Source organism: Chiloscyllium punctatum, unplaced genomic scaffold (assembly GCF_047496795.1).
Source record: "Chiloscyllium punctatum isolate Juve2018m unplaced genomic scaffold, sChiPun1.3 scaffold_82, whole genome shotgun sequence".
Classification (NCBI taxonomy): domain Eukaryota; kingdom Metazoa; phylum Chordata; class Chondrichthyes; order Orectolobiformes; family Hemiscylliidae; genus Chiloscyllium; species Chiloscyllium punctatum.
In genome coordinates, this window is record NW_027309816.1 from 671,218 (window position 1) to 698,762 (window position 27,545).

Below are 27,545 nucleotides of genomic sequence, written 5' to 3' on the forward strand. Positions count from 1 at the left end.
TCAACCACATCTCTGATGTCAAAAAAGTCACAATTTCACGTGTCAATCTGTTCCCTTGTAACATCTGTCTGACATGTAATAATCCTAGCACCAAGGTAAAGGGCATCCAGCCTGGAGTATAACACCAGGAACAGTCTGTACCTCGTCTGTACTTCAGAGATCTATAAACATTCACTGTTTGTTAACAGGCTTCCCAATTTACGAACAAAAACGCTAGATCTAAGACTGTAAGAAGCAATAATTGTTGAATCACCATTTTTAAAAAATTGATGCATCAAATTCCACTTTCCCGAACTGAGCGATCACCTCCACATACCATGAGTTATTTGGTGATTAATTCCCCAAACAGTGTGCAGTGGCGCAGACCTCAGTAATGGGCAGCGTTGATTAAGTCCTTCCACAAGTGCATGTGTTCCCAGTGATGCTGCTGGAGCGTGCAGGGTACCGGCTTGTGCTGACTCTTTGTGAACAATAATCACTCTCCCTCTGGTAGATCAAATCTGCCTCTCATCATGTGGAGTATCCCACAAAAAATGGTTAGTGCCTTCTTATGTTTTCAATTCCATCATCCCCAGGATATTGGGAATCATATTGGCTCAGGAAGTCAGCACTACATGTAGCCCTGAAATGTAAAGTCATTAAGTGGGTTGAACAGGCCATTATGGAGTAGACCACCTGAGATGAAGCACAGACTGTTTCTCCCAGGTAGTGGATTCTCATCAATTGGTGAATGGGGGAGGGAGTGAGGTGAGGAAGCTGGGAAGTGGCGTTAGATCGAGACTTGCAGTTATGGTGCCCATTGTTACATTTTACTGAGTGTCAGTACAATGTGTGTGTGGTGACATACATCAGACAAAATCCACACAGTTCAATTATTAAAGTGGTTTTAAATTGGTGTTTGCTGCTGGTTCCCTCAGATGCACTCTGCAGGACTGATCTCGATCGAAACCCACTCAAAAGCAGGTTGGATAACACAACCTGATCTCTGGCCACATACACAGAAGTTCAATTTTATTTTGACACTGATGAGTATGAAGGTGACATATACTGCTGATGGGTTTAGAATGTTCACTCTGAGACACAGTGTGCTCCAGGAGACAGTCAAATTGTGAATTTCTTCATCCTGGGTCTGGTGCAGGGTGCAAATATCTGTAATCTAGGAGACAGTCCAGATGCTGTCAAGTCCCTTGTGCGGTGTGTTCTGGCAAGACATGCCCATCCATCTGCTCCCTGGAGCAGGCTGAGACTGAAGATGAATTTGTAAGACCTGTTTGCTTTGTCAGTCATTGGCACCTAATTTGGACAGCATGTGTGTCTACACTAAGACAAGCGATAGGCTATTGATTAGTTTTCACCTGCCCAGGGTGAGCTGCCAATGATTTCTTGTGAAAGTATGTTTGAATAAGTGCCCCAACCCAGGTTGTAATGTCTCTAGACAGGTTGCAGAGCAGGCCAGTGTGTCACTCAGTATTACAGCAGCTGTGAGTTCCAGTAGCACTATGCCTGAATCTATTTATTATGTTGGTCATGATTCCAAGTGATGAGTTTCCCGGTATGAACAATAATAAAATATCTACTGTGTTTTTTAAATTGGGGGCAGCAATACCATGTGAACTCCGACTATTTCACATAACAATACCTACATTATCTCTGAGAACAACTACATTGTTACTATATGTTTGGGACTAAAATATACATTCATTACAACACATTATGATACAAAATTAAAAGAAAACTGCATGTTATTTTACATTGAACAGAGAATATTTGCCTCATTTTTGTACGATCACAGTTAAAAATTCAACGTCAATATTCAAATGAACACATTCTCACTCTAACATTTCGGAAGTTGTTTGCCTCTAAACCATTACATATTCACAGTCGGCAAACAATTCCACAATCAAATAGATTTAGCGTTCTTATGAATTAAAATATAATTAATAAATTTAATTTCTCACTGAAATGCATGAGCTTTAGCTAATTGCAAATAATTTAAGAATGAAAGTAATTCAATATGTACTTCGAATATTAATCGTTGTTAATACTTTGTGTTATTAAATGGTATTTGTTACGAAGCCAAAGCACGTAGATCCAATTTAAAATGAACATTGTTTTCTGTATATTGAAGTAAACTCAAATTGCAGGCTCAGCTGCCCAAATGGAAGGGCTGGGAGATGAGCTGTTACAAAATGGATACATGGAACAATTGGCTGTTAAATGGATACTTGAATTTTGGTTGCTGTTTTGACAACAATTCAAATTTAACCAAATAGTAAACTATGCCCGGGGTACTAAAACCCATTCGGGTTTGAATTTCTTGTTTTGATGACAATGACCAGTGACAGGGGACGATATTGGGAGTATAAAAAAGATTGGGTATTTTGAAAATTGGTTAGAGCTACTGCCACTGAATAACAGAGCAACTGCTGCAGAGTGGAAGAGCTAACTGCCTATCTAAAATCTTGCTCTCAAAGAAATCTGAAAGCCGTGTATCAAAAAGATATCTTTTGCTGTAAAACATATTCAGAGTAAAAGAAATAAGTCGAGAGTGTGGTGCTGGAAAAGCACAGCAGATCAGGTAGCATCCAAAAAGTAGCAGAATCAACATTTCGGGCAAGAGCCCTTCATCGGCACAACTCTCTTGTCTCTAATCTCCAGCATCTGCAGTTCTCACTTTCGCTTAGTAAAAAAGAATAAGACGACCCAGTGAAATCAGTGGGTAATAGATTGATTACAGCAGAAAAGGCAAAGACTATGTAGACATGTGATTAGGTTAATGTAATATTTATTGTGTGTTATGGGAACAACATGTCAATAGGGTTGTGCTTAGTTAAGAGAAGCAATGTTCAGTTTCATAATAATTTTGTTCGGAAAGAAAATTGTTACTTTTCTTTAAATAATGGAAACTGGGTGTTCCCTTTCAGTTCCTCACACTTCGAACAGATGACAAGATGACGTGAGCGTTTCTGTGCGTTCAACTTTATTTAGTAGCGGTTCGACATCAGCATTTTAATAGATTGGGGGGTCGTCTGGGATTTGGACAGGTTAAACAGAATTGGGGTACCAAAGATCCCAGCAGAATTCAACACTTGATGATTAGTGTCGTAAATCTTGAAATAACATGTCGGTGAAATAATTGGTTTCATTTTGATTATATGTGATTGGTTAAACTAAAAGATAGGGAAATGGCTCTTTACTTTGCGAAAGAGGTTCTGAGGTTTGAAGGTGCTTCGCAACTTTGCCAAGGAAGGTTAGAAAGACAGAGGAATGATATTCTTTTGGAATTAGCAGACAAATTAGAATTTGTTCTAACCAGGGACATAAGGAAAATGAAATGGACTTGGTCAAACACTGAGGTATATCAGAGAAACAGAAGTGCAGCAGAGTTAGAAAAACGTAAACTGTGCTTGAGGCAAACGAAATGAGAAGAAAAAAAAGGGAGAGAAGGATATTAGCTGAGCAAAAAGATAGAGAGAAGAAAGACGAGAGAGAGAGAGAAATAGAAAAGTAGACGGAGAAGAGAGGGAGTAAACGACTGAAGAGAGAGAGAGAAAAAGGAGAGAAGTCTCTTAGCTGAGCAAAGAGAGAGAAGAAGGAGAAAGAGAAAGGGTGAGGGAATGTGAACTTCAGTAGTTTCAACTTATTCAGGAAAATCAAGTTCAGAGGATGGAAATGAAGTCAAAAGAGTTTATCCTGCTGGAGTGCGTAATGAACTCATTTCCAGAGAACTTATGTGATGAACAGAAACTTCAAGAAGTGAGAAGAGCAGCAGAGATGATCAAGAAATATGCATTGATGCATGGCGTGAAATTTAGTTTCTGACACGAATTTCATCCCTGTGAGGGATAGCAATTGGAAACCGGGAGAGCCTTCACTATAAAACAAAGAGTCGAGCACACTTGGAATAGTTTTCCATTGGTGGTAAAATGAATTCCAAGGAAATGAAAGGCCTCAGGTGTTTGCAGGGTGGTACGATTGTACTCGTAAACTCACAGTGGTGGTCATGGAAGAATGACATTGTGGGAAAAGCTGTGGGAAAAGAGGCTAATCCAATGGTATTAGGTAAAGTAGTAACGGAGACCCAAAGAAAAGCCGAGGAGCTACAGGAGAGTGCACAGCCTTGGCAGGGCTGGGATATTGAGTAAGTTGCTGATCGCAATAAATACTTTATCTCTGTGGGAAAAGTTTACTTAGGAAGAACAGGAAGAGACTGAAATTAAGTTATTATTTCATGAGATATGGGATCTGGTCAGTCTCTGATGGTAAGAGGTGAAAGTATTTTCACGCTTTCCGACATATTACCCAAGAAGGTATTAATTTGTTGAATAGATAGGCAGAAAGTTAGCGTTGCCCTGTGTAAGATCAGGTTGGAGAGCCAAATAAAGACTGGGGAAGTAACTGTAGGAGTGATTGACAGAATGTCAGTTTCAGGATTACAATTTTTTCTTGGGAATTATTCAGCAGGATCCAAGGTGTGAGTGACACCCCTTGTAGTGGAGAAGCCAACAGAAGATCAGGGACATACGGAGTTACAAGAAGAATGCCATGGAAGTTTTCCAGACTGTGTCGTAGTAAGAAGTCACTGTCATAAGTTACAGCAAGAAGGAAAAACTAAACAGAAAGACAAAGAAGTTGAGGTTCAGTAGCTGACACCCTGTTTGATGTAATGTTACAGGAAAACCCTTAACAGGCAATGGGTCAGACAGAAATGTTTAGTCAAGAAAGGCTAAGAGACTTGCAACAGAAAGATGAGAAGATATATATTATGATACAAACTCAGAAAAGGAATCAGAATATATTCCTGAGGGTTATTATCTGAAGGAAAGAAGCCTAAAACAAAAGTGGAGACCCCAAAGGGGAAATGGGTAGAGGTGTACCAGATTGTGTTGCCTGTAGCATACAGACAGGAAGTGTTAGGGATAGAAAATGAATCACCAGAAGGAGGTCACCTACGTATGAGGAGGACTCAGGCTAATGTACAAAAGCACGTCCATTGGCCTGGCATGCACAAGGATGTGGTTAAATATTGCCACACATGTTATACATGCCTAATGGTAGGTATGCTGCAAGCAATAATAAAATCAGTAGATTTGTTGCCAATTCCTGCATTTGTAGAATCTTTCACATGGGTTATGATTGATTGTGGAGGACCTCTTCCTAGAACTAAAAGTGGGAATCAGCACTTGCTAACCATAATGCACATGTCAACTAGATTCCGGAGGCAATTCCATGACGGAGTGTTAAGACAAAAAGGATGGTGGAGGGGTTTCTAGCTTTCTTTCCCTGTTATGTGCTACCCAGAGAGATTCGACTGTTGAGTTGTTTAAGGAAGTTATGGATAGCATACATCACTTTAAACCAAGTCCATACCATCCAAAATCCCAGGGAGCCTTGGAAAGATGGCATTGGCCCCGAAGACAATATACAGTCAGGATACCCTGAGTGATTGGGATAAAGGTACCGAACTTGTATGGATTGCCATGAGAGATGCCCCAAATGAATCTACTCAGTTTACTTCCTGTGAGTTAATATTTGGACATTATATGAGAGGGCCTTTGATACTAAAAATTTGATATGATCGAAGTCAGAGATCTCACACTTGGATTATCTAGCAGTGGTGATGGAATAATTACATCGGGGAGGTGAGTTAAATAAACAGCACCTGAATATGGCACAGCGTAGAATGAAGCAGTTGGCAGATAGAAATTATAAAAAACAGACGTTTTCCGAAGGAGATGATGTATTAGTATTGTTTCCAGTAGTAGGAGATGCCTTCAAAGGCAGGTTTAGTGGCCCCTATCAAATTGAGAAAATGTTGAGTCAGGCAAGCTATCTCATAAAGTTGTTGGGCAGAAAAGAAGCTGTATTGGGCATGCCATCTGAATATATTGAAACCATAGCGACAGGGAATTGGATAAGCAGGTGTTATTTATTGTCCTGCCGAGTGAGAAATCGGATCCAGATGTAATGGACTTTGATGTGCCTCAAAGTGCGTTCAATAATGAGGAAGTCCTGAAAGAATGGGGTGGGAGAATTAGCTGTCTGTCTCAGGAGCAAAGAACACAGTTGAAAGGTTTGTTGCAACATTATGAGGACATATGCAGGAATAAAATAGGAGGACTAATACCAGGGTGCATGAGGTGGAAGTAGGGAATGCTGTTCCAATAAAAAAATACCTTTACTGGCGTAATCCTTTCAAAGCCCAACAGGTCCAGAAGGGAGTGAATGTGATACTCAATGAAGTCATCATCGAACCAAGGCAGAGTGGAGTGGAGTTCGCTGATCTTGTTCGTTCCCATAGCTGATGAAACTCAACAATTTTCTTTGGACTATTGGAAGGCCAACGACATAAAAAAATCGCTCTCATAGCCAATACTGAGTTTGGAGGACTGTACAGAGAAAGTTGGAAAAGCCAGTTGCATCACAAAGCTGATTTACTGCATTGTTACAAACAGGTATCTTTAATAGAGAAAGCGAAAGAAGTTTCTGCATTTGTTAACCCAAATGGACTGTATCAATTCAAAATAATACCCTTTGGGATGAAGAGCACACGGGCCACATTCCAAAGACTCATGAACAGACTTGTGGCCAGATTAAGAAATAACCTGATGATGTGGTGATCTTTAGCCATTCATGGAAAGATCACATGTGACAGTTGGCAAAATGCTTTGAGTGATTCCTAAAAACAAAGCTGGAAATAAACTTAAAAAAAGAACCATAATTTGTGACATTCCTGGGATATAACATTGAACATGGAAGGATGATTCCAAGGAACGCGTGGATGAAAACAATGGAGGAATTTCCTTGCGCATGGAGAAATATGTGCTTCGACTTTTGGGACTGAACAGATTCGACAGGAAGTTTGTTCCAAATTTCAGCAGCATGGGGGCACTACTGACAGATATACTAAAGAAGAACATGGAATTTGGTTGGACAGAATAGTGCCAGGAGGCATTGGAACATTAACAAGCTGTATTAACCACCACATCAGTTTCATATCATTATACTTGCAGACATATATTTGCAGATAAATTCTGTTTTGCTCAAAAATGCATATGCTGCAGGCAGTCAAAGCAGGCAGTCATTGCGTTAAATATTTTGTTAATTCCACTTTGGAAATAGAACAAGTCTAACTCAAGACTGGGACACAGACAGACTCTGACCTTCCATCTTTAATGCATCATCTGAGCTGAGATGTCACCTTTTGTTGCAAAACCTTAAGTTATCATGAGATGATGACTTAAATGAAGTTCTGGGATTTACATATTAATGAACCGAAAACTGCAACCCATTCTAAAAGATGAAAGACTTAAAAATCCAGGTTGGTTCAATATACTATTTCAGTTGCATGGCACTCTAATATTTTGCTCTAAATTTTGCGTTTTACGGTCTGACTCTCCACAAACACCTGATGAAGGAGCAGCGTATTGAAAGCTATTGCTTTCAAATAAACCTGTTGGAATATAACCTGGTGTTGTATGATGTTTACCGTAGTAACTTCAGATAATGGTCTTTTCAAATAGAATAAGACAATTTCTCTCATCCTTCCTTTATCCTGAATTCCAGTTATAACTCTATTCATTGATAATGTTCTTGATATTCTTCGACAAAGTAATGGATTGCGTGCGTGTGTGTGTGCTTATGTGGTTATTTTTGTATGCATGTGTATCTGTGTCTGTGTCTTTGGTTGTGTACCTGTGTATGTATGTGTTATGTACGATCCTTTGAAATTGGAGTGAAATGAAAGAATGAGAAATTGCCATATGAAAGAGAAAATGTACAAAGATTCCAAGCAGTCTGGTATAAAAAGAACAAGAACAAGTACAGCACAAGAACAGGCCCTTCAGCCCTCCAAGCCTGCACCAATCCAGATCCTCTACCTAAACCTGGCACATATCTTCTAAGAGTCTGTATCTCTTTGCTCCCTGTTCATTCATATATCTGTCTAGATACATCTTAAATGATGCTATCGTGACCGCATCTACCATCTCTGCTGGCAACGTGTTCCAGACACCCATCACCCTCTGCACAAAGAAATTTCCACGCATATCAACCCTAGACTTTTCCCCTCTTACTTTGAACTCCTGACCCCTAGAAATTGAGTCCCCACTCTGGGGAAAATAAATCGTGTTCTTCATTCTATCTATATCTCTCGTAATTTTGTAGAGCTCAATCAGGCTCCCTGCTCGACTTTCATCTTTATAATGAAAATAACGATGATCTACCCAAAATCTTTTCATTGCGAGCACCCACCATACCTGGTGAACCTCTTGTGCACCCTCTCCATAGCATCCATATCCTTTTTGTAATGTGGCAACCAGGTGTGTAGGCAGTATTCCAAATGTGGGGTACAAAACGTCTTATACAACTGTAACATGACCTGCCAACGTTTGTACTCAATACCCCACTGAATGAAGGAAAGCATGCGATATGCCCTCTTGACCACACTGTTCCATCTTCAGGGAACAATGGACCCGAACACCCAGAAATCACTGAACATCAATTTATCCCAGCACTTTTCAATTTTCTGTATATTTCGCTCTTGAATTAGGTCTTCCAAATTGCATCACCGCACATTTGCCCGGATTGAATTTCATCTCCCATTTCTCTGCCAACTCTAAAATTCACCTATATTGTCCATTATTCTCTTACAGTCCCCTTCAGGATCTGCTACTCCACCAATCTTTGTGTCATCTGCAAACTTGCTAATCAGGCCATCCATACGTTCGTCCAGATCACTTCTGTATGTTGAAAACAACAGTGGTCCCAGTACGGATCCCTGTTGAACACCACTGGTCACAGGCCTCCATTTTCAGAAACGCCCTTCCACTACTAATCTCCATGAGCTGTGGCCCAGTCACTTCTCTATCCATCTACCTAGTACAGCCTGAACGCTATACGACTTCACTTTCTCAATCAGCGTACCATGGGGAACCCTATCAAACGCCTTACTAAAGTCCATGTATATGACATCTAAAGACATTTACTCAACAAGCAACTTTGTCCTTCCTCAAAGAATTCTGTTAAGTTGGCAAGACATGACATTCCTTACACAAAACTATGTTGCTTATCACTGATAAGCACATTTTCTTTCAACTGGGAGTACATCCTATCCCTCAGTATTTTCTACAACAGCTTCCCTGCCACGAACGTCAGGGACGCCATTCTTAAACAAGAGAACACCAGTACTCTGGGACTTCACCCGTGTTCAAAGATGCTGCAAATATATCTGTTATGGTCCTACCTGCTTCCTCTCTCCCTTCTCTCAGTAACCTGGGATAGATCCCATCCGGACCTGGGAACTTGGCCACCTTAATGCCTTTCAGAATAACCAACACTTCCTCTCTCCTTATTTCGACTTGACCTCTAGGAATCAAGCATCCATACCTAATCTCAACATTTATTCTTGGTGAATACCGATACAAAGTGTTCATTAATATTCTCACCCATTTTCTCTGACTCCACGCATAACTTTCCTCCTTTGTCCCTGAGTGGTCCAACTCTTCCTCTAGTTACCCTCTTGCTCCTTATATATGAATAAAAGTCTTTGGGATTTTCCATAATCTTGTTTGCTACATACATCTCATGACCCCTTTTTCGCCCTCTGAATTCCTTGTATCAGATCAGTCGTACATTCCCGATATTCTTCCCAAACTTTGTCTGTCTTCAGTCGCCTAGACCTTATGTACACTTCCTTTTTCCACTAAGCTAGTCTCACAGTTTCACCTATTATCCATGGTTCCCTAATCTTGCCATTCCTACCCCTCATTTCCACATAAGCATATCTGACCTCAACTCTAATCAACCTCTCTTTAAAAGCTTCCAACCTATCAAATGTCGATTTACCTTCAAACAACTGCTCCCAAACTATATTCCCCAACTTCTGCTGAATGTTGGTATAGTTGGCCTTCCCCCAATTTAGCACTCTTCCTTAAGGACCACTCTTGTCTTTGTCCTTGTGTATTCTATAACATATGTGTGGAATATAGGTAAATTGATGTTACTTCTGCAATTCTGAAATTATAAAGAACAGCCTCGGGAAAGGCACAGATGGAAGGGGTAGATAATGATGAAGAAAGAATATGCCCAACAATGACCTATAGCGGGATGAGGTTAAACAGCCTTGTGAGGCCAGAAATAAGCATTTTGTCACAGACAAGGCCGGATAAGGCAAGAGATAAACAGGAGTAATAGGTGCCGGTCTTAGGGAAGTGGAAGATGTAAACGGGGAGGAGCGATGTAAAACAAAAGAAATCAAATCATATAAATATTGTGTATGAATTGAATTTGGTGTGTGTATGTCCTCTGCCTTATAGACACTGGAGATCACACCCACTTGCAAGTGTAAAATAAATGATACCACTGATTCATAACTTGTCTCGGACTGACATTATTGAAGTGAGTGAGCTATGTTTCTCACAATTGGGGGCTGTCCGCAATGTTCTTCCATCGCCGGGGGAAGTGGCTGGCCCTGGACACTTAGAAGACGCGTCCCGTTCCCCATTGAGGAGCGGTCTCGTGTCCCGGCTTGGTCCGCTCCCTTGGGCGACTGGTACGAATCCCACAAGAGGGACATCTGAATCAGACAGTGATAGGAGCTCGATAGGAAATACGGCACAAAGGGGCCAGGCAACTCTGTGCACAGACCAAGGTAAGAAAATTGACTTTTAAGTATTGCCTTGGTGGCCGGGATTGAGTTTTAGTAGTTAATAAGGGACTAACGAAGGAACTCAATATGGGTTGTGCCGTGGGTAAGGAAAAAGCCTCCGGGAAAACAAAAGAAGGAAAAGGCAATGGAAATGGAGGGGGGGGGGGGGGGCGGTCCCTTACAACATACCTCCAGAAAGTCCTTTGGGCAGGATGTTGTGGAATTGGTAAAATAATACTTGTACAGGGGAAAGAGATGATTAAATATTGTTGCTTCGTATGGACTAAGGAATCCATTCTTCATTCCGCCGTCTTCTGGCCAAAATACAGGTCGGACAACGACTGGGTTTGTAAATATCTGAATTTATTTGTCAATGAGTGAGAGAGAGAGAGAGAGAATGAAAAGAGCTGTACAGCTGGTAGAAAGTTTAACCCTTTGTGATTTGGTTTGAATGTACATTTGTTTGTTGGTGATTGAATGTTTCCGCATTATTCCCTGAAGTTTGAGTTCCGGGACTGTTTTGAATCTGATTTTTATTATGGAAACTTAACATGATTTCTTTAAAGGTTAAGGATTCTATAGAAATAATGATAAAATAATAATAACTCCTGTTCTTCTTACAGGTCATGACTGCCTTACTATCAGTTTCTAACTGATCTCTTTTATCTTTACATAAAAGCGATTTATGGAGGACAGTTCAAGTTTCAGTTCAACATTAGATTGTAGTAAAAACAAAATTCTATGGTTAATATCTGTGACCTTGGATTCGGCCATTGTTCATGCATTAGAAGTTTTTTTTTAACTAGAATAGACAAATTCTTTTAAGGCAGCTCTGATTATTTCACAACATATAGTATTGTAATTGAGCAATGATTGGTCAGGACTACTTAAGAAAACTAATTTTGGATTTCACTTAATGGACTAAAACTGGGTGATTAAAGTGGATTTCAAAATTGGAAACTGTATGCATTTTACATTGTAAATATTAAATACTGAATAAATGAACTTAAATATATAAATATATTTAAAAGTTTGGAATATGCTTTAAAGTTAGTCAAGCATGAATTGATGAATTGGTGTTTGAAGTTATGGGGAGCTAGAAATATTGCAATATTTCTTTAAAAAAGAAAAAGGGGAAGAACGTAATGAAGAATCCCCTTCGGGAGGTACCAATAGGGGACAAAGAGATTGGGTTTGTAAGTGCCCCCCACCCCCCCTCAGCAGTGGGGAAGTCAGAACATTTAAAAAAGAAATGAAGGTCCTGGTTGAGGATCTGGTAGGGTTGTCTGAACAAATTGATCAATTTTTGGGGCCCAGTTACCTGGGCTGAGTTAATGTCTATTTTGAATATACTATTTACTGGGGAAGAAAGGGGACTTATATGGGGAGCAGCCATTAAAATATGGGACAGGGAACACCCGATTGGAGATGGGGATGCTGGACAGTGAGAGACGAAGTTTCCCCTCAGAGACCCCAGTGGGAAGATCAAAACCCGGAGCATAGAGAAGAAATGAGGGAATTGAAAGACCTGGTTCTAAAAGGAATAAGAGAGGCAGTTCCGAAGTCACAGGATTTGACTAAAGCCTTTGAGGTTAGACAGGAGAAAGATGAGACTCCTTCAGCTTTTTTGCAGAGATTAAGAGACTCAATGCAGAAATATTCTGGAATGAACCCTGAGAAACCCTGTGGCACAGGGTCTTTTGAAAGTACATTTTTGTGACAAAGGCATGGCCAGACATACAGAGAAAGATACAGAAGATAGAAGGGTGGAGTGAAAAGCCATTAGATGAATTGTTAAGAGAGGCACAGAAAGTGTTTGGAAAGAGAGAGGATGAGAGACAAAAACAGAAGGTGAAAATAATGGTAGCTACGGTTGATGAGGTAGTTAAGAAAAGAATGGAACCAATATTGAACAACCGGAGCGGTGGGTGGCAGCATGTAGGACAGAGAGGAAGGGGGAAAGGGAGAGAGAGAGGGAGAGGACAAGGGGGAGTATTTGATAGAGGGTTCGAGCGACGGGGCAGAGCTGGAAGACTCCACAGGCAGGATGTTATTATTGCGGAAAGATAGGGCACTTTAAGCGGGAATGTCCGGCTCTGAAAAGGGAAGAGAGGGCAATTCCGCTTATGAATTTTGATGAAGTATAGGGGTGTCAGGGGTTCCTGCCCCCGGGGACCCACCAGGAACCCTTGATAAACCTGAAGGTGGGACCCTATAGGGAAGAGGTAGTCTTCCTAGTAGATACGGGGGCAGCACGGTCATCGCTGAATTTTAAACCAAAGAAAGTAGGAATGTCGACATGGTCAATTACAGTTTCTGGGGTGAAAGGGGAAGGATTTACTGTTCCAGTATTTGAACCTATGATGATAGAAGGTCCTAAGGATAGGGTCAAAGGGGAATTGTTGTATATCCCTGATATAGGAAGTAACTTACTAGGGAGAGATTTAATTATCCTCTTAGGACTGGAGATTGAAATTCAGGAAAAAGAATTAGGTGTCCAAATGGCAATGTTGACAGAGGATATGGAGAGAGAGATAGACCCTATTGTATGGGCTAGAGAAGGGAATCGTGGAAAATTACAGATCCCTCCCCTTGATGTAAATTTAAAAAGGAAAGGGGGCGTTGTCTGTGAGCGACAATATCCCATTTCCATAGAAGGTAAACGAGGACTGCAGCCAGTAATTGAAGGATTGATTAGAGATGGATTGTTGGAGCCATGTATGTCTCCTTATAATACCCCAATCCTACCAGTGCGGAAATCCGATGGAACTTACCGATTAGTGCAGGATTTGAGAACATTAAATCGAATACTACAGATCAGGCACTCAGTGGTGCCAAACCCCTATACCTTATTAAGTAAGATCCCTCATGACCACAAATGGTTTAGTGTGATAGATTTAAAGAATGCCTTTTGGGCCTGTCCCTTGGCAGAGGAAAGTAGGAATTTGTTTGCCTTTGAGTGGGAAGACCCTAAGACAGGACGAAAACAGCAATACCGGTGGACTGTGCTTCCCCAGGGGTTTACGGAATCCCCGAATTTATTTGGACAGATGTTAGAACAAATATTGGAGAAATTTAACAGCCCCAAGGGGACTACCCAGTTGCAGTATGTAGACGACCTCTTAGTAACAGGAAAAAGAAGAGAAAGAGTAGTAGAAGCCACTAACAAATTATTGAATTTCCTGGGTCAGCAGGGACTGAGGGTATCTAAAAACAAACTACAATATGTGGAGCAAGAAGTGAAATACTTGGGACATTTAGTTAGTGAGGGAAAGCGAAAGATAAGCCCGGAACGGATAGAGGGAATAGTGGGGATGCCACTGCCCAGCACTAAAAGGGAGTTACGCAAATTTTTAGGTCTTACGGGTTATTGCAGATTGTGGATTGATTCCTATGCTCAGAAGACTAAGAACTTATATCTCAAACTATTAGAGGGGGAACCAAATTGTCTAAGTAGGGATGATGAGGAAAAAGAACGAGTTGAGAAACTCAAAAGAGATCTGATCCATGACCCCGTGTTAGCATTACCTTCTCTAGATAAAACTTTCCACCTCTTTGTGACTGTAGATAAGGGAGCGGCTTTGGGAGTATTACCCCAGAGGTGGGGAGGAATGAAACAGCCAGTAGCATATCTTTCGAAGCTATTGGATCCAGTATCCCGGGGGTGGCCTGAGTGTGTGCAGACCGTGGCTGCCACTGCACTGTTAGTGGAGGAAAGCAGAAAGCTTACATTTGGAGGAGTCCTAATAGTAAGTACCCCACACCAAGTGAGAATGATCCTAAACCAAAAAGCTGGGCGATGGTTGACAGACTCACGGATTCTGAAATATGAGGCAATATTAATAGAAAAGGATGATCTAGTGTTGGTCACTGACAATTGTTTATGTCCAGCTGACTTTCTTTGGAAAGGGGAAGGAGACTCTCCTCAGAATCCAGGGCACGACTGCCTTGACATTATAGAATACCAAACTGAGGTCTGCATGGATCTGAGAGATTTTCCGCTTCATGCAGGAGCCCCACATTTTATAGACGGATCATCCCGGGTGACTGAAGGGAAAAGACATAATGGGTATGCAGTCGTAGACGGGATGGAAGGTAGTATTGTGGAGGCAGGAAGGTTGCCAAATGGGTGGTCAGCTCAGACCTGCGAACTCTATGAATTGGAAAGAGCCCTTAGGGCGTTAGAAAATAAAGAGGGAACATTATACACTGACTCTAAATATGTATTTGGTGTTGGCACTTTCGGAAAGATATGGCAGGAAAGAGGACTGATCAATAGCCGAAGGAAGGAATTAGTACATGAGGAGTTGATTAAACGGGTCTTGGAGTCCCTATTACTCCCCCGAGAAATAGCAGTAGTGCATGTAAATGGTCATCAGAAAGGAAATGAACCTGAAGTTAGGGGAAATACATTAGCCGATGAAGTGGCTAAGGAAGCAGCCCTGAACCCACAAGAAGTGGTGATTCATTCCCTAATACCTACTGTCCCAGGTCCTCGGGAAGCTCCTATATTTACTGAAAGAGAAGAAAAAGAATTGAGAGATTTAGGGGCTGTAAAAACAGCAGAAGGGCGTTGGAGGTTACCTGATGGAAGGGAAATGTTAAACAAAATGATGATTCGAGAGATTATGGCTGTCCTACATCGAGGCAGCCATTGGGGAGTACAAGCAATGTGTGATTTAGTTCTTAGGGAATATGGATGTAAAGGAATATATACAATTGCTAAACAAATATGTGAGGGATGTATAATATGCAGAAAGGTAAATAAGAAAGTCCTGAGAAAACAGACCCCAGGAGGAAGCGACCCGGGATTGAGACCCGTCCAGAGTATGCAAGTAGATTATACTGAACTTCCCAGAGTAGGAAGACTAAAGTATTTGCTGGTTATAGTAGATCATCTATCTGGTTGGGTTGAAGCATACTCCCGAGCTACTGCCACTGCGAGTGGGGTGTCTAAAACAATATTAGAGCACATAATTCCCTGATATGGGCTAGTGAACCGTATAGATTCTGACCAAGGAACTTATTTTACCTCTAAAGTGTTTCAGGGGGTAACGAAAGGGTTGGGAATTTCCTGGGAGCTCCATCCTCCATGGCACCCTCCATCATCGGGAAAGGTTGAGAGAATGAACCAAAAACTCAAATGACAGCTCTCTAAATTGATAATAGAAACCAGACTGCCTTGGACCAAATGTTTACCTCTAGCTCTCTTGTGAGTACGAACAGCCCCAAGGATAGATTTGGGACTATCCCCCTATGAAATCTTATTTGGATTACCTTACTTGGGAATGAATGGAGAATTGCCAATTCCCGAAACTAAAGACTTGTTTTTAAAGAAGTATATACTGGGCTTGTCCTCCTCTTTGTCTTTCCTCAGGAAACAGGGGTTATTGGCACAGACTCCACCCCTTCAATTCACCGTTCATCCCATCCGGCCGGGAGATTCGGTCTTAGTAAAATCATGGACAGAGACTAAATTGCAGCCGGACTGGGAAGGGCCGTACCAGGCGCTTTTGACGACCGAAACGGCAATAAGGACGGTGGGGAAAGGCTGGACTTACTACACTCGGATCAAAGGGCCAGTGGAACCTCCAGTTGGGGAAGAAGTCTGGACAGTCGGATCAACGGAAGACCAGCTGAAACTCAGACTGAAGAGACTTTGAGTAACTGATTATACAGTGGTGACGCGAGCGCGGGATTATTTCGGTAAGATTGTATATTAAGTCGTTTTGTGCTTCCCCATCATGTTTAGAATGCTGGAGATGCTTAGAGTTATGATGCTAGCTCTCCTAGTATTGGGATTTTGTCAAATATCATTTTTATATGTATTATTAACAGTTCCTCAGTCTGATAATCCACAAGTAATAGACGCTGATGTATGCAGCTTAAATTGTGGGGATGAAGATAATCAGAGACAGTACCACAGCTCAGAGTTACATCTTAATCCTATGGGGATGGCTTTGGAGACGGTACTTGGTATAATGATCTCGTCACAGTACACCGGGCCCCCTTCCGACCAGCTCGCGATTGTCCCGATAAAAAGTGTAACCCAATATACTTAACGATGAAGAAAACCACATGGCACAGAGCAATTCTGGGGTGGGGGGGGGGGGGGGGGGGGTGGGGGGGGTTGGGGGGGCACCTATGAGATACAATTAAATGAAACATTTGGTATAGAAATGAAAGCAAATGGGTAGGATTTCTTGGGCTGTTGTTTTTGAATTAGTGTAGGACAGGGAAAACGGGCAGAACTACTGGGTCACCCCTCCCAATGACCCTAAAGGAGTAAAAATTACACAGGGAAAGGACTTAAAACAGACCATCAAAATAGAAACTGGGTATGGGGATGCAAATGCCTGGGTTGAATGGGTAAAGTATACTGGAAAAAGTCTGAACAAGACCAATTGTTATGCATGTGCCTCCGGTCGGCCAGTGGCCCAGGGGGTTCCCTTTCCACTCGGGTGGAAGGGAGACAGGAAGGGCATGAAATGTATGATAGCCCTGTACCAGGATGAGACTGCATGGAATGATAGGAACTGTACCTCCCTATCTCTGATGTTCCCTCCCTCAGAGAAGAAAGATGCAAAAGCCCTCCCACCACCCCCCCGCCACGTTTCCAGCCGCAATCAGAAATCACACGTTGTGTGTGTGTAGACGAGTTACAAATCGGTCTGGAGACTTGGGGGGAGCTGAAATTATTTACAGAGATTAAGGATGTCACCGAAACGGAGAAGGGAGGGAACTACTCAGCACTGAACGTTCCTCAAGCGGATCTGTGGTGGGACTGTGGAGGCAAAATACTGAGACCCACCCTCCCTCCGGATTCGAGAGGGATATGTGCAATTGTACAATTGGCAATTCCATTGACCCTGGCATTTGAGAAGGAAAAGATAGTAGGGAAAACGGGAAGGAGTAAGAGATCACTGTTAGACACTTCATTGGATGACAGGATTTATCTCGATTCTGTAGGAGTCCCTGGAGGGGGGGGGGGGGTGTTACCTGATGAGTTCAAGGCTCGTACCCAGATTGCAACAGGCTTAGAGTCAGCTCTCTTCTGGTGGGTAACAATTAATAAAAATGTAGATTGGATAAGTTACATTTTCTATAATCAACAGCGATTTATAAATTATATAAGAGATGTAGTTAAAGGAATATCAGACCAGCTTGATGTGACAAGTAGGATGGCATGGGAAAACAGAATGGCCCTTGATATGATTCTAGAGGGAAAAGGGTATGTGTGTGTGTGATGTTAGGAGGAAGCTGGTCTGCCTTTATTCCTCATTACACTGTGCCTGATGGTTCAATTACTCGGGCCTTAAGGGGATTGACTACCTTAGCAGAGGAACTGGCTGAGAATTCAGGAGTAGACACATCTCTCACAGGATGGCTTGAATCATGGTTTGGAAAATGGAAGGAGGTGGTGGTCTCCATCCTTACTTCCCTGATAGTAGTAGCCGGGGTATTGGTGGCCACTGGCTGTTGTATCATACCCTGTATACGAGGACTCACCCAAAGACTGATTGAGACAGCCTTAATGAAACAGATGCAATTCCATTTACTTGTACAAGGCAAATGAACTCACACCAATGTGTAATTGTTTTAGCCAAGAGCTGAGTCAACAAGAATGGAAATATGTGGAGGAAATACATAATTGTATTAGCTGAAATTGTATACAAGAATGAAATGTGACTGCAAAACAATGGTAGATATTACAGGCGAATAAAATAAGATGCTGTGAGGGGAGGAAGTTAAGCAAGATACGCCTGTACAAACAGTAGATATAAACATCTTTTCCCACTTTTACAGAAACACAGGAACAAGCCCCAATTAAAAGGGTCATAGGGATCAGAACGGCCTCGGGAAAGGCACAGATGAAGGGGGTAGATAATGATGAAGAAAGAATATGCCTAACAATGACCTACAGCGGGATGAGGTCAAACAGCCTTGTGAGGCCAGGAATAAGAATTTTGTCACAGACAAGGCCGGATAAGGCAAGAGATAAACAGGAGTAATGGGGGCCGGTCTTAGGGAAGTGGAAGATGTAAACAGGGGAGGAGCAATGTAAAACAAAAGAAACTAAATTATATAAATATTGTGTATGAATTGAATTTGGGGTGTGTATGTCCCTTGCCTTACAGACACTGGACATCACACCCTCTTGCAAGAGTAAAATAAAGGACACGACTCATTCAGATTTTGTCTCGGACTGCAATTATTGAAGTCTGTGAGCTTTGTTTCTCATCGTTCCAGATCCTAACCACTGGATTAATCCGGCCTACCCCACACTATCAGACACTGTGTTCCACACCCTAACCCCTGGATTAATCCGGCCCATCCCATACTCTCAAACACTGTGTTCCAGACCCTTACCCCTGGAGTAATCCTGCCTATCCCACACTCTCAGGCACTCTGTTCCAGACACTAACCCCTGGATTAATCCAGTCTCCCCACACCCTCAGACACTCTCTTCCACACACTAACCCCTGGAGTAATCCGGTCTATCCCACATTCCATACACTATATTCATACACTATGCACTGTATTCCATACACTAACCCCTGGATTGACCCGGCCTATCTCACACTCTCAGGCACTGTGTTCCAGTCCTTAACACCTGGATTAATCCGGCCTATCCCTCACGCTCAGGCATTCTGTTCCAGACCCTAACCCCTGGATTAACCCAGTGTCCCCACACTCTCAGGCACTGTATTCCAGACACTAATCCCTGGAGTAATCCGGTCTATCCCACATTCTCAAACACTGTATTCCAGACTCTAATCCCAGGATTGACCCGGCCTATCTCACACTCAGACATTGTGTTCCAGACCCTAACTCATGCATTACTCTAGCCTCTCCCACACTCTCAAATGCTGTGTTTCAATCCTAAACACCAGGATTAATCCGGCCTATCCCTCACGCTCAGACATGCTGTTTCAGACCCTAACCCCTGGATTGACCTGGTGTCCCAACACTCTCTGCCACTGTATTCCAGAAACCAACCCCTGGATTAATCAGACCTATCCCACTCTCTCTGACATTATGTTCCAGACACTTACCCCTGGATTAATCCGACCTATCCCACTCTCTCAGGCACTGCGTTTCAGACCCTAACCCCTGGATTAATCCGGTCTATCCCATAAACTCAGACAATGTACTCCAGACCCTAACTGCTGGATTGACCCGGCCACCCTAAACTCTCTGACACTGTGTTCCAGACCCTAACCCCTGGATTAATCCAGCATCCCCCCACACTCTCAGACACTGTGTTCCAGAATGTAACTCCTGGATTGACCGGGCCTATCCCACACTCTCAGACACTGTGTTCCAGACCTAAACCCCTGGATTAATCTGGCATACACCACATTCTCAGACACTGTTCCAGACCCTATCCCCTGGATTAATCCGGCCTATCCCACATTCTAAAACACTGTGTTCTAGAACCTAACCCCTGGATGAATCCAACCTATCCCACTCTCTCAGACAATGTATTCCAGACACTAACCCCTGGATTAATCCGGTTTATCCCACAATTTCCGGTACTTTGTTCCAGGCCCTAACCACTGGATTGACCCGCTCTCCCCATACTCTCAGACACTGTGTTCCAGACACTAACCCCTGGATTAATTTGGCATGTCCCACAGTCTCAGACACTGTGTTCCAGACACTAACCCCTGGATAACGCTGGACTCTCCCAAACATTCTCGGACACTGTGTTATCGACTGTAACCCCTGGATTAATCCAAAATATGCCACACTCTCACACATTGTGTTCCAGAATGTAATCCATGGATAGAATGGGCCGATCCTACACTCTCAAACACTGTGTTCCAGACCCTAAGGCCAGGATTAATCCGGCCTCTCCGACAATGTCAGACACTGTGTTCCAGACACTAACTCCTGGATTAACCCGGCCCATCCCACACTCTCAGGCACTGTGTTCCAGACGCTAACCCCTGGATTAATCCGGCCTATCCCACTCTCTCAGGCACTGTGTTCCAGACCCTAATCCCTGGATTAATCCGGCCTATCCCACTCTCTCAGGCACTGTCTTCTCAACCCTAACCATTGGATTAATCCAGCACACCCACACTCGCAGACACCGCATTCCAGAACCTACATCCTGGATTAATCCGGCCTATCCGACACTGTCAGACAATATGTTCCAGACCCTAACACCTGGATTAACCCGGCCTATCCCACACTCTCAGGCACTCTGTTCCAGACACTAATCGCTGGATTAATCGGTCTATCCCACATTCTCAAGCACTTTATTCCAGACACTAATCCCTGGATTGACCCGGCCTATTCTACACTCTCAGACACTGTGTTCCAGACCCTAACTCATGTATTAATCCAGATTATCATACACTCTCAAATGCTGTGTTCCAGTCCTTAACACCTGGATTAATCCGGCCTATCCCTCACGCTCAGACATTCTGTTCCAGACCCTAACCCCTGGATTGACTCAGTGTCCCCACACTCTCAGGCACTTTATTCCAGACACAAAACCCTGGATTAATCCAACCTATCCCACTCTCTCACACACTGTGTTCCAGACCCTAACTCCTGGATAAATCCGGTCTATCCCATAAACTCAGTCAATGTATTCCAGACCTAAACCCCTGGATTAATCCAGTCTATCCCACACTCACAGACACTATGTTCCAGACCCTAACCCTTGGATTGAATCTGTCTTCCCCCCACTCTCCAGCACTTTGTTCCAGTCCCTAACCCCTGGATTAATCCGGCCTATCCCACACTCACAAACTGTGTCCCAGACCCTAACCCCTGGATTAATCTGGCCTATCCCACACTCTCGGGCACTGTGTTCCAGACACCAACCCCTGGATTAATCCAACCTATACTACTCTCTCAAGCACTGCGTTCCAGACCCTAACTCCAGAAATATTCCGGCCTATTCCACACTCACAAACTGTGTTCCAGACACTCACCCCTGGATTGACCCGGCCACCCTAAACTCTGTTCCAATCCCTAACCCATGGATTAATCCAGCCAATACACACTCTCAGGCTCTGTGGTTCCAGACCCTTATTCCTGGATTAATCCGTCCTCCCCCACACTGTTGGACACTGTGTTCCAGACCCTAACCCCTTGATTAATCTGACCAATCCCACACTCTCAGACATTGTGTTCCAGAGTGTAACCCCTGGATTGACTGGGCATACACCACATTCTCAGACTCTGTGTTCCAGACCTTATCCCCTGGATTTACCCAGCCTATCCCACACTCTCAAGCACTTTGTTCCATACCCTAACCCCTAGATTAATCCGGCCTACCCAACACTCTCAGGCACTGTGTTCCAAACCCAAACCCCTGGATTACTCCAGCCTATCCCACACTCTCAGACAATGTATTCCAGACACCAGCGCCTTGATTAATCCGGTCTATCCCACAATCTCCGGCACTTTGTCCCAGACCCTAACCACTGGATTGACCCGCTCTCCCCACACTCTCAGACACTGTGTTCCAGACCCTAACGCCTGGATTAATCCGACCTATCCCACAATCTCAGACATTGTGTTCCAGTGCCTAACCCCTGGATAGACCGGGCCTATCCTATACTCTCAGAATCTGTGTTCCAGGCACTCACCCCTGGATTAATCCGGCCTCTCCCACACTCTCAAGCACTTTGTTCCAGACCCAAACCCCCTGGATTGACCCGGCCACCCCAAATTCTCTGACACTGTGTTCCAGACCCTAACCCCTGGATTGACCCAGCCACCCCAAATTCTCTGACACTGTGTTCCAGACCCTAACCCCTGTATTGATCCAGCCACCCCAAACTCTCTGACACTGTGTTCCAGACCCTAACCCCTGGATTGACCCAGCCACCCAAAATTCTCTGACACTGTGTTCCAGACCCTAACCCCTGGATTGATCCAGCCACCCCAAACTCTCTCACACTGTGTTCCAGACCCTAACCCCTGGATTGACCCGGCCAATACACCCTCTCAGGCACTGTGTTCCAGATCCTAACGTCTGGATTAATCCCGCCTATCCCAGACACTGTAGTCCAGATCCTAGCCCTTGGATAAATCTGACCTATCCCATACATGTTCCAGACACTAACCCCTGGATTATTCTGACCTACCCCACTCTCACAACTACTATATTCCAGACTCAAACCCCTGGATTAATCCGGCCTATCCCATAATCTAAAACATTGTGTACCAGACCCTAACCCCTGCATTAATCCAGCCTATCCCACACTCTCAGACACTGTGTTCCAGACCTAAACCCCCGGATTAATCTGGCCTATCCCACACTCGCAGACATTATGTTCCAGACCCTAACCCTTGGATTGAATTTGCCTTCCCCACATTCTCTGGCACTTTGATCCAGTCTCTAACTCCTGCATTAATCCGGCCTATCCCACACTCTCATGCACTTTGTTCCAGTTTCTAACTCATGGATTAATCCGGCCTATCGCACACTCTCAGGCACTGTGTTCCAGAAGCTAACCCCTGGATTAATCCGGCCTCCCCCACACTCTCAGACCCTGTATTCCAGAATGTAACCCGTGGATTGACCGGGCCTATCCCATACTCTCAGACACTGTATTCCAGACACTATCCCCTGGATTAATTCGGCCTATCCCACACTCTCAGGCACTGTGTTCCAGAAGCTAACCCCTGGATTAATCCGGCCTCCCCCACACTCTCAGACACTGTATTCCAGAATGTAACCCCTGGATTTACCGGGCCTATCCCACACTCTAAGACACTGTATTCCAGACATTAACCCCTGGATTAATTCGGCCTATCCCACACTCTCAGGCACTGTGTTCCAGACACCAACCCCTGGATTAATCCGACCTATCCTACTCTCTTAAACACTGCGTTCCAGACCCTAAATCCTGGAATATTCCGGCCTATCCCACACTTACACACTGTGTTCCAGATCCTAACCCCTTGATTAATCCGGTCTATCCCATAAACACAGATAATGTATTCCAGACACTCACCCCTGGATTGACCCGGCCACCCTAAACTCTCTGACACTTTGTTCCAATCCCTAACCCATGGATTAATCCAGCTAATACGTACTCTTAGGCTCTGTGTTCCAGACCCTAATTCCTGGATTAATCCGACCAATCCCACACTCTCAGACATTGTCTTCCAGAATGTAACCCCTGGATTAATCTGGCCTACTCCACACTCTCAGACATTGTATTACACACACTAACCCCGGGATTAAGCCAACCTACCCTACACTCTCATTACTGTGTTCCAGACCCTAAACCCTGGATTAATCCGGCCTATCCCACACTCTCAGGCACTGTGTTACAGACCCTAACTCCTGAATTAGAACCTATCCCACATTCTCAGACATTGTGTTCCAGACCCTATCCCCTGGATTGACCCAGCCTACTTATCCTCTCAGACATTGTCTTCCAGACCCTAACCCAGGCTCTGTGTTCCAGATTCTAATTCCTGGATTAATCCGGCCTATCCCACAAACTCTGGCACTGTGTTCCAGACTCTAACCCCTGGATTATTCCGGACTCCCCCAGACTCACAGGCATTGTGTTCGAGACCCTAAAACCAGGATTAATCCGGCCCATTCCACACTCTGACGCACTGTGATGTAGACCCTAACCCCTGGATTAATCCGGCCTATCCCAGAGTATCAGGGACTGTGTTCCAGACACTAACCATTGGATTGACCTGGCCTATCCCACACTCTCAGACACTGTGTTCCAGACACTAAATCCTGGGTTATTCCGGCCTCCCCACACTCTCAGGTACTTTGTTCCAGACGCTAACCCCTGGATTAATCCGACCAATCCCACACTCTCAGACATTTTGTTCCAGAATGTAACCCCTGGATTGACCGGGCCTATCCCACACTCTCAGACACTGTATTCCAGACACTAACCCCTGGATTAATCTGGCATACAACACATTCTCAGACTCTGTGTTCCAGACCTTATCCCCTGCATTAATCCGGCCTATCCCACATTCTCAGACACTGTGTTCTAGAAATTAACCCCTGGATTAATCCAGCCTATCCCACACTCTCAGATACTGTGTTCCAGACCCTAACCACTGGAATGACCTGGCCTCCTCCACAATCTCAGACACTGTATTCCAGACCTTAACCCCTGGATTAATCCGGCCTACCCAACACTCTCAGGCACTGTGTTCCAAACCCGAACCACTGGATAAATCCAGCCTATCCACACTCTCAGACACTGTTATCCAGACCCTAACCCCTGGATTAATCCAGCCTATCCCACACTCTCAGACAATGTGTTCCAGACACTAGCCCCTTGATTAATCCGGTCTATCCCACACTCTCAGGCACGGTGTTCCCGACTCTAACTCCTGGATTAATCTGGCCTATCTCACACTCTCAGACACGGTTTTCCAGACCGTAACCCTTGGATTAATCCAGCCTATCCCACTCTCTCAGGCACTGTGTTACAGACACTAACCCCAGGATTGACCCGGCCTATCTCACACTCACAGACATTGTGTTCCAGACCCTAACTCATGCATTAATCCAGCCTATCCCACACTCTCAAAAGCTGTTTCCCAGACCTTAACACCTGGATTAATCCGGCCTATCCCTCACGATCAGACACTGTATTCCAGACACTAACCCCTGGATTAATCCGGCCTATCCCACACTCTCAAAAGCTGTTTCCCAGACGTTAACACCTGTTTTAATCCGGCCTCTCCCTCACGGTCAGACACTATATTCCAGACACTAACCCCTGGATTAATCCGGCCTATCCCACACTCTCAGACACTGTATTCCAGACACTAACCCCTGGATTAATCTGGCCTATCCCACACTCTCAGACACTGTGATCCGGACCCTAACCCATGGATTATTCCAGCCTACCCCACACTCTCAGACACTCTGTTCCAGACCCTAACCCCTGGGTTAATCCGGCCTATCCCATACTCTCAGGCACTGTATTCCCGACCCTAAACCTTGAATTAATCTGGCCTATCCCACACTCTCAAGCACTTTGATCCAGACACTAACCCCTGGATTAATCCGGCCTCCGCCACGCTCTCGGACACTGAGTTCCAGAATGTAACCCCTGGATTTATCTGGCATATACCACATTCTCAGACACTGTGCCAGACCCTATCCCCTGGATTAATCCGGCCTATCCCACATTCTCAGACACTGTGTTCTAGAAATTAACCCCTGGATTACTCCAGCCTATCCCACACTCTCAGACACTGCGTTCCAGACCCTAACCCCTGGATTAATCCAGCCTATCCCACACTCTCAGACACTGTGTTCCAGACCCTAACTACTGGAATGACCTGGCCTCCCCCACAATCTCAGACACTGTATTCCAGACTCTAACCCCTGGATTAATCCGTCGTACCCCACACTCTCAGACACTGAATTACAGACACAAACCCCGAGATTAATCCGGCCTATCCTACACTCTCAGACAATGTATTCCAGACACTAACCCCGGGATTAATCTGGCCTATTCCACAATCTCCGGCACTTTGTTCCAGACCCTAACCACTGGATTGACCCGCTCTCCCCACACTCTCAGACACTGTATTCCAGACCCTAACCCCTGGATTAATCCGGCATGTCCCACACTCTCAGGTGCTGTGTTCCAACCCTAACCCCTAGACTAAACTGGCCTATCCCACACTCTCAATCACTGTGTTCCAGACCCTAACCCTGGATTAGGCCGGCCTATCCCACACTCTCGGACACAGTGTTACAGACCCTAACACCTGCATTAATCCGACCGATCCCACACTCTGAGACATTGTGTTCCAGTGCGTAACCCCTGGATAGACCGGGCCTATCCCACACTCTCAGACACTGTGTTCCTGGCCCTAACCCCTGGATTGACCTGGCCTATCCTACACTCTCAGACACTAGATTAATCCGGCCTATCCCATACTCTCAGACAATGTAACCAGACACTAGTCCCTGGATGAATCTGGTCTATCCCACACTCTCCGGCACTTTGTTCAAGACACTAACCACTGGATTGACCCGCTCTCCCCTCACGCTCAGACACTGTGTTCCAGACCCTAATGCCTGGATTAATCTGGCCTATCCCACACTCTCATACACTGTGTTCCAGGCCCTAACCACTGGAATTACCCGGCGTACCCCACACTCTCAGACACTCTGTTCCAGACCCTAACCCCTGGATTAATCCGGCCTATCCCACACTCTCAGACACTGTGTTCCAGACCCTAACCCCTGGATTAATCCGGCCTATCCCACACTCTCAGACACTGTGTTCCAGACCCTAACCCCTGGATTAATCCGGCCTATCCCACACTCTCAGACACTGTGTTCCAGACCCTAACCCCTGGACGAATGCGGCCTACCCCACACTCTCAGACACTCTGTTCCAGACACTAACCCTTAGATTAATCCGGCCTATCGCACACTCTCAGATACTGTGTTCCAATCCCTAAATCCTGGGTTATTCCAGCCTCCCCACACTCTCAGACACTTTGTTCCAAACCCTAACACCTGGATTATTCCAGCCTCCCCACACTCTCAGATACTGTGTTCCAATCCCTAAATCCTGGGTTATTCCAGCCTCCCCACACTCTCAGATACTGTGTTCCAATCCCTAAATCCTGGGTTATTCCAGCCTCCCCACACTCTCAGATACTGTGTTCCAATCCCTAAATCCTGGGTTATTCCAGCCTCCCCACACTCTCAGATACTGTGTTCCAATCCCTAAATCCTGGGTTATTCCAGCCACCCCACACTCTCAGATACTGTGTTCCAATCCCTAAATCCTGGGTTATTCCAGCCTCCCCACACTCTCAGACACTGAGTTCCAATCCCTAAATCCTGGGTTATTCCAGCCTCCCCACACTCTCAGATACTGTGTTCCAATCCCTAAATCCTGGGTTA